Below are 13,446 nucleotides of genomic sequence, written 5' to 3'. Positions count from 1 at the left end.
AAATAAAAGTTCTTGATGATAATAATAATGATGATGACTCCACCCATGAGCATTAAACAACTGCTAGGCAATGAGTTTCCATGTATCTCTGCTACCAGGCTCAGTAAACATGAAAAAATATTTTTACATTTATAGCTCTTTTCTCTTCTCTTCCTTCCTTTGATTAAGAGTTTGACATTTGGCCGGGCGCGGTGGCTCAAGCCTGTAATCCCAGCACTTTGGGAGGCCGAGACGGGCGGATCACGAGGTCGGGAGATCGAGACCATCCTGGCTAACATGGTGAAACCCCGTCTCTACTAAAAATACAAAAAAACTAGCTGGGCGAGGTGGTGGGCGCCTGTAGTCCCAGCTACTGGGGAGGCTGAGGCAGGAGAATGGCGGGAACCCGGGGGGCGGAGCTTGCAGTGAGCTGAGATCCGGCCACTGCACTCCAGCCTGGGTGGCAGAGCGAGACTCCGTCTCAAAAAAAAAAAAAAAAAAAAAGAGTTTGACATTTATCTTTCTTTACTTTTAGTCCCCTTGCATTGCCATCAATCTACAAACCGAGGCACAAAGCTGTGGGGAGCCTGTGGTCAGTGGGAAAGTCTAGCAAGCGTCGGATACAAGGAAGGTTAGCTGGAGATGGCTGTGCCTCACAACACAGCCCAGGGCTCAGCACATCAGTCCTTCAGACATCTCTGCAGTTTCTCAGTCAGCCACACAGAGTGTGTAGCGTTTAGGTGCTTTGAGCACATAAAAATAATTCTGTACACACTTATGAGACCAGACAAAGAGGCAGCTGGAGCGTCTCATGTGTGGTCACATACTTTCTAAATGATTAATATGACTTTCAAAGTATTCGCCATCAGTGGGGTGAGAAGTAGATTATATCCACCTGCCCTTTTTTAGGTCACATGAAGAAACTAAGCTAATCATTTTACAGAGCACTTTTTTTCCCTTCAAAATATATCTCCAGATGATTGATTTCATAGGAACTTTGAAAATGGTTTCTGCAAAGTTTGGTTTTAGTGGGGAGTTTTGTTTGGTTAAGTCTCTGATTATAGTTTTTTTTCCTCTCTTTTTGTATGGTTTTTATTCATTTGCTACTTTTCATTAAAAGCAAAGAAATGGGGGAAGGGAATGTTGGAATTCCAGTTAATTAAGACAATAAAAATGCATTATCTATTTGGTCAAAATAAATTTTCTATATTATGAAGGAAATTCACAAAGAGGTTGCAGTTTATAAACCAATATGAAGTCAACATTAAATAGTTAAAAAAGAAGAAAATAAAAAGAAACCCATTACCCTATTCATCCAGAGAGCTCTTGGAACTAAAGAAATGCTTTCATTGGAGTTTGAGTTCTAGGATGCATGGGAAAGCCAGTGAGAAAAGTGAGGCTCTCTTCCTGTCCTTCTCTCAAACGTGACAAAGGCTTGGTACCAACCCCCTTTTCAAACCTCAGGATTTGGTCTGGGAGTAGCAGGGAAGATGTGGCATCTGAGGTGGAACCTCCCCTCCAGGTTCCCATTAGGTCGTCTGCCAGCTGTGTCTCCCTCAATGCACTTTTTTGTTCAAGAGAATGCACCATCAGTAAGCAATCCGATTCACACCTGAATCACTGCAGTTGCGGATCCGGGAAGAAACTGATCTTACTGCTTTTGGAGGTGGAGTGTGTCTACCTGCCTCAGGATAACAACTGTTTCACCCTCAGCTATGTCCAGTTGATTTCTGCAATGATATCGATAGAAACTAATGATATCTGTAGAAAATGATAGCCTATAACTAATTGATGGAAAGACAAAAGAAGAGAAAGATGATTATCTGAAAAATTTCCACAAATGGCTATGCTGCTGCTAAAAGGAACTTCAACAATGTTAAAGCCATTAGTCCCTGGAAGGGCAGACTCTTTAAGCTGCTTGGTGCAAATGAGAAGATGGATGTTACTCAGGCAATGGCTGATGTCACCTCCATCTGCCAGGCACGGTCTGCTAGTAAATAACGTGGGGTGCCAGAACAGTGAGTGAGTGCTTTCTTCGTCTCAGAGGAGGCAGAAATGTTTGATGCTGCAGGACAGAACACAGTCTGTATTTCAGATTCTAGTTTCGCTTAAGTGGATGATTCCTTTTAGATTGAAGCACATGAAATTGACAATATTTGATTATTGTCGATACATAAAAATGTCAATTTCTTATGGTTCAGCTCATAAATGTAAATATATAGGTTTTCCATTTTAAAAGACAAATTCTGCCACCTCAAACCCGTGTCTGAACTTGGAGAGATGCTCATTCCCCTACTTGCTAGAAGGGCCAACAGACCAAGGTGACCTCACAGATCAGAGGTCACAAACAAGCGCCGTGCACATGGAATTATGACCCACAGATCTGTGTTCGCCTTGGTACGTACATAACTGGCTCTTAAAACGTTAGTTGCCAGAATTTTAAAACTCCCCAGATTTCATACCGCTCTTGAAAATCAGCTTGGCAACAGTGTGCATTCCCACAGGCCTTGTGATAAGAATTGGCTAACACGGTGAAACCCCGTCTCTACCAAAAATACAAAAAATTAGCTGGGCATGGTGGCGGGTGCCTATAGTCCCAACTACTTCGGAGGTTGAGGCAGGAGAATCACTTAAACTCAGGAGGCGGAGGTTGCAGTGAGTTGAGATTGCACCACTGCACTCCAGCTTGGGTGACAGAGCAAGACTTCATCTCAAAAAAAAAAAAAAAAGAAAAAGAATTGGCTGACCAGAGTAAAGCCTGTGTCCTTAGGATGGGGCACGTGTTCTCCAAGTTCATCAAACTTGTAAACCTGACCATTTTTGTTTTTCACCTGGCCCAGGTGGTCTTTTCAGTCCTAGGTTAACTAAATGAATTTGTGTTTGTGTGTCCTCACCCAAAATGCCGAAGCCTGCAATCAAAATGTCAAAAAGTGGATGATGTTCTGACCAGTTCACTGTGATCCCTTTTCCCTTCTCCACATAGCAGCCTCGCCCCCAATGTCTTAGAGAAGATTCATTTGGTTACAAGGACCAGATGGGTAGAAAGGGAGAGAGACAAGACAGAACGCACAGTGGGATCTGTAGTAACCTCGCAAACAAGAACATGTTTTCAGAATCTCCACAGACGGGAATTCTACAACCTCTCTCTGTAATCCAGTCCTAATGTTGAGCAACCTTCACGGTCAGGAAATTCTGCCATAAATAACCCAAATCCTTCATGCAGCTTAAACCCATTTCCTCTTACTCACTGCTCACTGGAGATGGGGAACAGCTGGTCACCGTTCTCTGTACCAAGTCCTTTGTCAACTGGATGATTGGATTCTGGCTCTGCACTGCTGTCATAATTAGGAGCCTGACCGGTTTCATATTGTGCTGTCTGCAAAAGCATGTAAAATGGGAAGATAAAATTTCGAGCATGCTGTGCTTCAGAAATATGCCATCGGGGGAACACGGTGCCTTATCATGTCGCCAGGCTGTTCACAATTTATAAACTTGTGAATGTGAGATTTCTGCGTGGAAAAACGTGTCTTTCTGAGGCTAGCTCTGCAATGCGAGCATAACAGAAAATAATGCAAAGAGTTTCTAAACGCTACCAACAAAAACAACACAGTGTTTATTAAGCATTTCCTGTGCTCCCATTATCTGCCTTATCTCACATGCTCTTTACTACAACACAGTAGAAACATTGCAGGTGGGGAAACTCAGTCCCATAGAGGTTACCTTGCCCATGTTTATGCACCAACGAGTGGGAGAGTAAGTGTGCAAACCCAATCAGTCAGACTCCAGAGCCTGTGCTCTTTTCAACCATCCCTCCAGCTTGCACACAAAGCAGGTGCTGGTATGTCCCACATGGCTCATGGCATGGTGGGGTACAGTCCTTTTGTCTGAACAACAACACTTCGCCAGCAGAGACCAAGAAGCCATGGTAAAAATCATGCATTGAGTGTTCCTGACATAGAGCAAAGATAAAACTCCAAAGAGCTTTATGGCACATAAAGCTTGAATTCTTCTCACCGAGTTCCATGAGAGACTCCAGCTCTCCACTTAGATGCAGACACTAAATGTTTCCCCAGTTCCCAGCTGCATGATGTCTTCCCAAGCATGTGCTTCAGAGTCCAACCTAGATCATAAGCAAGGTTCTGCCGAATACCACCCGGTCACCTGGGATTCTGGTTGGCCTGCCTCAGTGTCCTTGGCAATAAAATGGTGACAGCGGAAATTGCTTCGTGGTGTCAGAAATACACATCGCTTGCTCTCTCTATCCCCATGTTTAACTATAAGTTTTCTTGCTGTGCTTATTTCTACTGACATTATTTGTTATGTGCCCCTCTGGTTATTTTTTTTACCTCCTTCAGTAACCTGTGAGCTCAGCATTGAAGAGACTTTGCCTGTTTTACTCACCACTGTATTCCCAGTGCCTAACTCAGTGGCTGGCACATAGTAAACATTCAATAAATATGTGTAGAATGACTAGGTTCTCATTTAGGAAAATTACATGAATTAAATGAAACCATCTATGTTTAATGTAGTAAAGCATAGTTCTTCTCACTTCTCACAGGGTTTTCTCCTTCAAATGGAATAATCTGTTAACTTTTGTGCATCTGATTAATCAACCTCTGTTCTCTCTATGGTTCTGCAACCGTCACTCTAATCTTCTCTTTTATCATGGATCCTTGGCCCAGATATCAGGGGTTCTTTACTGCCTACAACAAAACCTCCTGAATGCCCAGTAACTCACTTTCTCAAAGCATAGCACACAGACACTGAATTGCTTACCGGACACTACCCACTTTCTTGTGGCTTGTTAGCAGAACTCAGACTCAGGCCAAACCTCAGCCAATAACGCGAGTCAGTCTGGCAATTCAACTTCCTCCTTTCTCAACCTCCTTTGCAATTAGGGGTGGCCATGACACTCAGTCCTGTCAGTGAGAAGTAGGGAGGTACATGGGTCAGGGGCAAGATCTCCTGGACGTGCTTTTGTTTTCTTTATAAAAAGGATACAGGTAGCCATCCCTACTCCACCTTGCTCCTAGCTGGAACATGGCTCTGATGTCAGAAGCAACAGCAGCTATCTTGGCACATGAGGCAACAAGCCAACAGGCCAAACATGGAGGAGCATAAAGACAGAGGCAGCTTGAGTCTCTGATGATCTTGTGGAGCAGCTGAACAAATGTCAGCATCCACCAGCCTCTAACCTCTTGTTCTATGAGAAAAAAATAAAAATTTCAAGCAACTATTAACAGGGATTGCTGACACCTATAGCAGCAAAAATTTCTTTACTACTGAGTTTACAGACTTCCTTTACGACTTAATCCTTCTTTTTTCCATATTTTCTCATTTATTTCAATAACATCACCATGATCATGCCCCAAATCCTTTAGGCTCCAAATGTTGAGTTATCATTGGATACGAAGGACAAAGAAGGCATCCATCTCTGAGTCCTGTCAATCTGTTCAAAATGGCTCAATCAAATGAATAAGGATATCTACATTAAACATTTATTCCAGTGTTTACATCAGCCAAAAATGGAAAGGATCTTAATTGGCTGGCAGAGATAAATCATGATGAATAATGAATAGCAAATGAAATAATGATTAAAGTTTTGTACATGAATGTTTATTAATGTGGAACAAGGCTAAAGATGGACTTATACATTAGAAAATTAAGCTGGAAAAATCACATTTTTATTAAAGATGGATACAACCTATGCATAGAAAACATCATCTAGAAAGCTATTCCCCAGGATAGCAACAAGTAACCCTCCGGGTTCTGGGTACTCGGATTGACGGTTACATTTAAAACTTCTGACTATTTATAGTTCCTACATTAAAAACATACTGCTTGTGCAATAAGAAAAAAAGGTTTTCTTGGGTTCTTTGTTTGTTTTGTGTTTGTTGTCTCTGACTCATCCCTGTCTCTCCACTCTCCTGCCATTACCAGCATCCAAGAAATCCAAGGTGACTGAAGTCACCACCTTCCAATGCCTCCTCCACCTCTTATTTCTCACTATTTCAACCTATACCACACTCAGCTCCCTCATCACTAACACTCTTCAGGCTACTCCCCGATTTAAAATTAACAATGACTGGTTTCTCTGGCTATAAGCCCCCAGAGTGTTCACCTAGCATTCAAGGGCACATTGAGTAGACCCGTGACTTTATTTCCACTCGTTCCTCTGCTCTTGTCAGTCCCCAAATGTTCCTGCCACATGGCACATTTAATCCCACCTGTGGTTCTTTGCGCTGTAGTTCTGCCCTTCTGGAATGTTCTCCCAACTCTTCTGATGATCCGAACCCTTTACATTCTACAAAGCTCACTATAGCCTTTCTCATCAGCCTAGGACAAGCAGGAAGCTCCTGGGTTGTTACCCAGATGATGAGGCAGGCAGTAGATCCATCTAAGCCTGGCATTGGGAGGATTCAGAGGAGAGGACATCTAAGGCTTCTGGGTCTACAGAGCAGGCACAGAATAAGAAGACTTCACACCTAATTGCTGGTCATCAGCCTTTTCCACACATCCTCCCATTGGGAACCACAGCTCTGTATGGTCTAATCATTCCAAAGTGATTCTGAGCCTCCCCTCTGGGGACTGCCGCCTACATCAGGGAGCATTAGACGGGGGCATCCTAGTCCTAAGGGTAGCACAGTCCTTCTCCCTCAGGAACCCTGGCTATTCTCCTTCTTTCTGGAATTTTCTAGGTCAGGAGTAGTGAATTCAAATGCCTATGTGGGTCAAGCAAGTGGTATGAGTCAGCAAAGCAACTGCAGGTGTGTGACAAGAGAGAGTCCTGGGGACTGAGGGAGTTGCTATGGTGCAAGGAAGCAACTGGAACTGGAAAGCAACCTCTTATGATTATGCAGGAATGCAAGCCAGTGCTGCTACAGCTCCCATTTTCTCAGAGAACAGAAGGCAGAAAGTTTAGAAAGGCTCCACTAGTAAAGCCACGTGTGAACAAAGTATGTCTGTGGTCAATGTTTGGTCCAACAAGTCCTGGTTTGTGACCTCCAGCTCTGAGGTTCAGGGAGCTCCAAGTTCAGCAAGGCCAGGTTTCAGCAGCAGCAGCAGCAGCAATTAGTTACTATCTTCACCTTACATGGGATGATCGTTACCCATAGGGGCTCCACAGAGGTGGCCTTATTCTCGCAACTTTGGCCAGAGTCAAGGACCTCTAAAGGATCTTCTCTTCCTGGTCCCTGGACAGTTAACTGTCTCCTGGGTTGGGGTCTGGCCAGGGACTAATTGGAGTCTGGATGCCTGCATGCTCAAAGCTTTATCTTATTACCCATGCTCACAATTCATTTTCCCAACTTAAAATTCTCTTAGCTTACAATATTCTAGTGTTGTGCATGAATCTATACTTCATATGCTCTAATAAAAAAGTCTCCAAGGACTTTTTTCCCCAAAGCCGAAATATATTCTTTTCTAAAGCCTGAGATCTTCTGCCGTACCTAGTTCTATGCTTGATAAGTTTCAAATCCTCTTAACATTTCTATCAGCAGTCTTGGAGGCAACTGCACTCAAAATTGTTGGTTCGGTGTTTCCTCATGGGGAATCAAGGACTCTGAGAAAAAGAGATCTTGTTCAGATGAACTTTGAGAAAGAATTTGTCCTTTTCCCTCATATGTCCTGCTCACCTGTTTACCTGTCTCCACTAATGCACTGAGAGCTCTTCAAGAGCAGGGACCAGCAGGTGTATCCACCCCAGAGGGCTCACAGGCAAATCTAGGGTCTGGCACATTGTATCTGCTTGATAGATACTGGCTGAATATTAATGGCTTTTTTTTTTTTTTTTCAGAATAAGAAACTCTCTAAAATTTTCCACAACTCAATAAGTGTAGATGAAAAGAAGCAGAACCTGGAAAAGCATTTTTGTGGCACATGATTGGGTGCCACAGACCACCAGAAGGAAGGACTGCCAAACTCCTACCACGCAAATCCTGGAAAACAATATGGCTGAATGCTTCCCTACGCTGCAAGGTAACAATTTAAAGCACATGATTAGCTCCACCTAGAGTCTACCCTTATGAAGTGGCATAAGAAAGTAGATCTGCACCATCTGTATGGTCCCAAGGTCCCTCGTCTCCCATCACCCACGCTCTACAACAAGAGAGGAATTTCTTCTTGGAAAAGACCTTGTTGGATTAAAATAATAGAAGTGGCATTAGTAGTAGTAGCAGCAACAGCAGCGTTGGTGATGGTGGGATGGTAGAGACGATAGTAAAAATAACACTTGAAGGCTGACTTGACATCAAATACCACGTGTTCACTTCCGCAGATGATCTTATTTGCATCTCAGAACTCTAGGAGGTATATGTGATTATTTCCTCCCATTTCACAGATAAGGAAACCAAGGCGGTAGAGGTTACAGTAGAGGTTACATGACATGTCTTAGATGTGTAAGAAGCCAAGCACCCTCTTAGCCTATACACTGCCTCCCCTGCAAAATACAGCACAGACACGGAACACACAGACCTCTGTGAGGGGCCATGTGAGGCCATAAAGGGCTCACTATAGCCAAGATCCCTGTAGCACACAACCTAAGTCAACAGCACCAAAACCAATGCTGAAAAAAACAAACAAGTGGAAAACAAACAACAACACAGACCTGCAAAGAAAATACCAGGGAGAAGAAATGGCAGGGAAGAGCAACAGGAAAGAAAATTATCAACATTCCTTTTCTCTATGGTAGCCCCTCATAAATCCATTTCTTAGAAAGTAAAACAAGCTAAAGAAACCTAATACTGCATGTTCTCACTTCTATGTGGGAGCTAAACATTGGGTACACATAGACCCAAGGATGGGAATGATAGACACTGGGGATTTCAAAGTGGGGAGGGAAGGAGAGGGACAAGGGTTGAAAAATGACTCATCATGTACTGTGGTCACCACTTGGGTGATGGGACCATTAGACACCCAGACCTCAGCATCAAGCAATATACCCATATAACAAATTTGCATATGTACTCCATGAATCTAAATTAAATTTTAAAAAATAAGTAAAATAAAGCTGAAATTAAAAAAAATATGATTCATGGGGCAAAGCCAAGAATCGTTTCACTCCATGATGCAGCACTTTTGCTTCACCAGACAATTGCCGCTCTGGCAATGTTTCCAATTTTAAGATTGTGACAATTTTTTTAGAGGAGGAAACATTAAAAATATCATTTTCAAGCGTGAGTATTTTATAAAGGTCACTACAAGCAAATGTGACAATTACTTTGGAGGCATTCCTTACTATCATGTCATGATTCAATATTTCATCGTTCTGATTTCAGGTTGGTTCAGCGAGGCTCCACTCTGACTGATCTATTGACTCCTGCTGAGCTTGTGGTCTGAATCTTAATACTGAGGGCTATAAAACTGTCTGCTCTGAGGAAGGGTAAATTTAGGGGTCCCGTGAGACAGATCTTTCCAATGTTACACCATTATATTAGAGTGGATTCAAAAACCATTAGATACTTCAGAGTTCAAATACTAGTACAGAAACATGTTGCAAAAAGAAACTTACATTTTGGTTTCTTAAAAAACATTTTAGATTCTGAGCCAAAAGAAACTCATTTAGTAATCACCTAGGGGACTGGGTATTTTATATGTTCAAGGATATTTGCATAATTAATCAAATTTTATGATACTGGTATCTAACATTCACGGACATGAAGATGAATTACACAATTAAATTGTTCAATGTTTTTCTGTACTTATGAAAAACATCACCCAACAAAGCCAAAAAAGGGAGAAGATAAAAAGGTACTTTTTTTTTTTTTTTTTTTTTTTTTTTTTTTTGAGACGGAGTCTTGCTCAGTCACCCAGGCTGGAGTGCGGTGGCGCGATCTCGGCTCACTGCAAGCTCCGCCTCCCGAGTTCTCGCCATTCTCCTGCCTCAGCCTCCCGAGTAGCTGGGACTACAGGCGCCCGCCACTACGCCCGGCTAGTTTTTTTTTTGTATTTTTAGTAGAGACGGGGTTTCACCGTGTTAGACAGGATGGTCTCGATCTCCCGACCTCGTGATCCGCCCGTCTCGGCCTCCCAAAGTGCTGGGATTACAGGCTTGAGCCACCGCGCCCGGCAAAAAGGTACTTTTAAAACACACTAGTATAAAAAGTCTATCAGATAATATTTTTATGTCTGCTATAAGTACTAAGTATTGTTATTTAATCCTACTTTAAAAATCCCTTTACTTCAACCACTGTCACCTGATGAAGAGAAACCAAGATCTAACACAAAGCATGCCCAAGACATTGCCTGCAAGTGAGTAAATAGCTAAAACAAGGACCTACAGCAATTAAAAGAGATATTCAAAAGCAACTTTTAAAGAAACAACAGAAGACACATGCCAAAAATATACCAAAGGGAAGAGGAGATACAACATTCAACATCTGCTTCTCTTAAGATGTTCCTGATTTCTTTAAGAATATATTTTTTTGCCCAAGAAAAGATCTTTTTAAGGCTGAAATCTTTCAGTGCAATTAGAAATTTCCATTAGTGCAAAAGAACATTATGTATTTTAAGTTCTTAGCATTTCACGTGGTTGCTTGGACAGAATAGGAAAAGATACACTGTAATTCCATGTGGTGTCTTTATGCAGAGACATAGGGGCACCGTTTTGTTTTATTTAAGAAATCTACTGAAGTACTTCACATAGTTTAATAAATATTTCTTCAAGGTAAGGATCATAATCAATACAGTCGATATTTGGCACTTTATTACAAAAGATGTCAATGTTAATTTTTTAAGGTTCTCATATGGATCAATGGTAATAATCTTAGTAACTAATATTCCTCAAAAGTACAAAATGTCCTCAGAATCTTTTTATAAAATGAAAATAATTTAACTCTTTCTAAACATAAAATTCCTACCTTCATATTGTAAACAATGCAGAGTATACAGAAAATTACAAGTAAGAAAATAAAAACGACATTTAAACCCTCTGTGCCTAAGAACCACCGCTGGAAACATTTGGTTCATCACTCCAGATCCTTTTGAAAAAATATATTCAAATATATGCCTACAGTTTTAAAATGTGTACATTTAAACTTTACATTATAAACTCTACTTTTTAATCTGCTTTTTCTGGTTGAACAATAGATTATGAATGTGTTTCCATGTCTAGAAGTATACGGAATTTTAATTACTTTTATAATATCCTTTGGATATTGTGACTAAATTTTTCCCTTTGTAGAACACAGTTGAATAAACCTTTTACAAGTGGATATTTGACAAATATTTTCTGATGATGAAAACTGCTTGTGGGAGAAGAACATAAATCTAACTATTAAACAAATGTGATGGTTCTACCACATGAGGAATGGCTATTGTTGACCTTGAGTCCAGGGAAAGAAGCCACTGAACCACGAGTCAGCCTCCCTGCCAAAGCCCCAGGCCTCACCATTGGCAATACAGTTGAAATACAGAGGAATCTACTTTTTATGTACATCAGAAGAGAATTAACTATTTTAAAACTTTTCATTTAAAATTAGACAGCTACTCTCAATGAAATTACACATGGACAAAGTAACCCTAAAAAATGATCTCTTAGGCTGAATACAAGTCCTGGTTTTATTTTCTTTTAGTTCACACTATACCAGCTAGAGCCGTGCAGCAGGCACAAAACGTGTGAAAAAGTAGAAGGGAGTGTAGATCTCAGATGGCTCCTTTAAAATGTTCTATGGTTAAAGGAAGCAGAGAGTATCAGATTCCAGGGCTGCTAGGCTGAAAGCTGATGTTCTGCGGTGGGTGAAGAAGGGGATTAATGACTTGAAGAATGTTTGTAGACTGAAGAGGAAAAAAAGACAACTGGAAGAGAGACTAAAGTCATCGTAATGTGCAAATTTGATCTACTTGCAAAACCAATTTAAAGTAGCTTAACAAAATGTTAAAAACCAGTATTTTAAAACACAAAAAACGGCCAGGCACAGTGGCTCACGCCTGTAATCCCAGCACTTTGGGAAGCCAAGGTGGGCAGATCACAAGGTCAGGAGTTCGAGACCAGCCTGACCAATATGGTGAAACCCCATCTCTTCTAAAAATACAAAAATTAGCCAGGCGTATTGGTGGGCACCTGCAGTCCCAGCTACTCGAGAGGCTGAGGCAGGAGAATTGCTTGAACCCAGGAGGCAGAGGCTGCAGTGAGCTGAGGTTGCACCCTATACTCCAGCCTGGGTGACAGAGCGAGACTCCATCTAAAACAAAAACAAAAATACACAAAACATGAGACTATAAAACAAGTCTGTCAAAATAAAATTAAGGACAAATGTGCTTTTCTGACACTCAAACACTTCTCTGTGCTTTCCTTGGCACATAGAAGCAGTCAGTTAGCAGAAGGTTGACAGCCAAGCCCTGAAGCTCTGGAAACAACAGCACGGCAGGCTCAGAAGCCACCTTCTCCCGAACGCTATTCTACATTTCCTTGTGCAGAAAGTACAAATAATGCCTGTAGCAAAAGTTGTGAGAAAAATGGCAGAACCATTTTTTATAAGGCAGTATTGATTTTTTAAACTTTCTTTTGAAATAATTATAGATTCACAAGCAGTTGCAAAGGTAGTAGAGCTGTGCAGGCTGCTCTGCCACTTGGGCCATATGACCCAGCAGATCCAATGGTGCTTGAGGTGTCAGTGGCAGCTACTGTTTGGAGCCTTTGGTAGGACCCCACAGGTGAATCACGGTGGGAGTCTCCAGGATTTTGGAGCAAGGTCCTACCATCTTCTGCAGATAACTACTCTCCTTTTGAGAGACAGCTCTTGGCCTGTTACTAGGCTTTGGTGGAAACTGAAGATTTGACTATGGGTTATCAAGTCACCATGCGACCTGAACTACCTGTCATGAACTGGGTGCTTTCTGACCCATCTAGCCATAAAGTGGGTCATGAACAGCAGCATTCCATCATCAAATGGAAGTGGTCTATATGTGATCAGGCTAGAGCAGGTCCCGAAGGCACAAGTAAGTTACATGAGGAAATGACTCAAATGCCCTTGGTCTCCACTCCTGCCACCTGCCTTCTCTCCCCCAGCCTGCACTGAAGGCCTCATGGAGAGTTCGCTATGATCAGTTGACAGAGGAAGAGAAGACTAGGGCCTGGTTCACAGATGGTTCTGCACTATAGGCAGGCACTGCCTGAAAGTGGGCAGCTGTAGCACTACAGCCTCTTTCTAGGACATCCCTGAAGCACAGCGGTGAAGGGAAATCTTCCCAGTGGGGAGAACATCGAGCAGTGCACCAGTTGTGCCCTTTGCATGGAAGGAGAAGTGGCCAGATGTGCAATTGTGTAGTGACTCATGGGCTGTAGCCAATGGTTTGACTGGATGGTCATGGACTTGGACGAAGCATGATTGGAAAATTGGTTACAAAGATATTTGGGGAAGAAGTATGTGGAAGGACCTCTCTGAGTGGTCAAAAATTGTGAAGATATTTGTATCCCATGTGAGTGCTCACCAATGGGTGACCTCAGCAGAGGAGGATTTTAATAATCAA

General features: G+C 42.0%; 1 protein-coding gene across 3 annotated transcripts in view; it reads right to left on the bottom strand.

Moving 5' to 3' along the window:
- SGPP2 (sphingosine-1-phosphate phosphatase 2) overlaps positions 1 to 13,446 on the bottom strand; it is a 145,904-nt gene that overhangs the window by 118,790 nt on the left and 13,668 nt on the right. The gene's annotated exons all lie outside the window — the stretch shown is intronic.

The sequence above is a fragment of the Macaca fascicularis genome, chromosome 12 (assembly GCF_037993035.2).
Source record: "Macaca fascicularis isolate 582-1 chromosome 12, T2T-MFA8v1.1".
In the NCBI taxonomy this organism is placed as follows: domain Eukaryota; kingdom Metazoa; phylum Chordata; class Mammalia; order Primates; family Cercopithecidae; genus Macaca; species Macaca fascicularis.
This window is presented reverse-complemented; position numbering and strand designations above follow the sequence as displayed.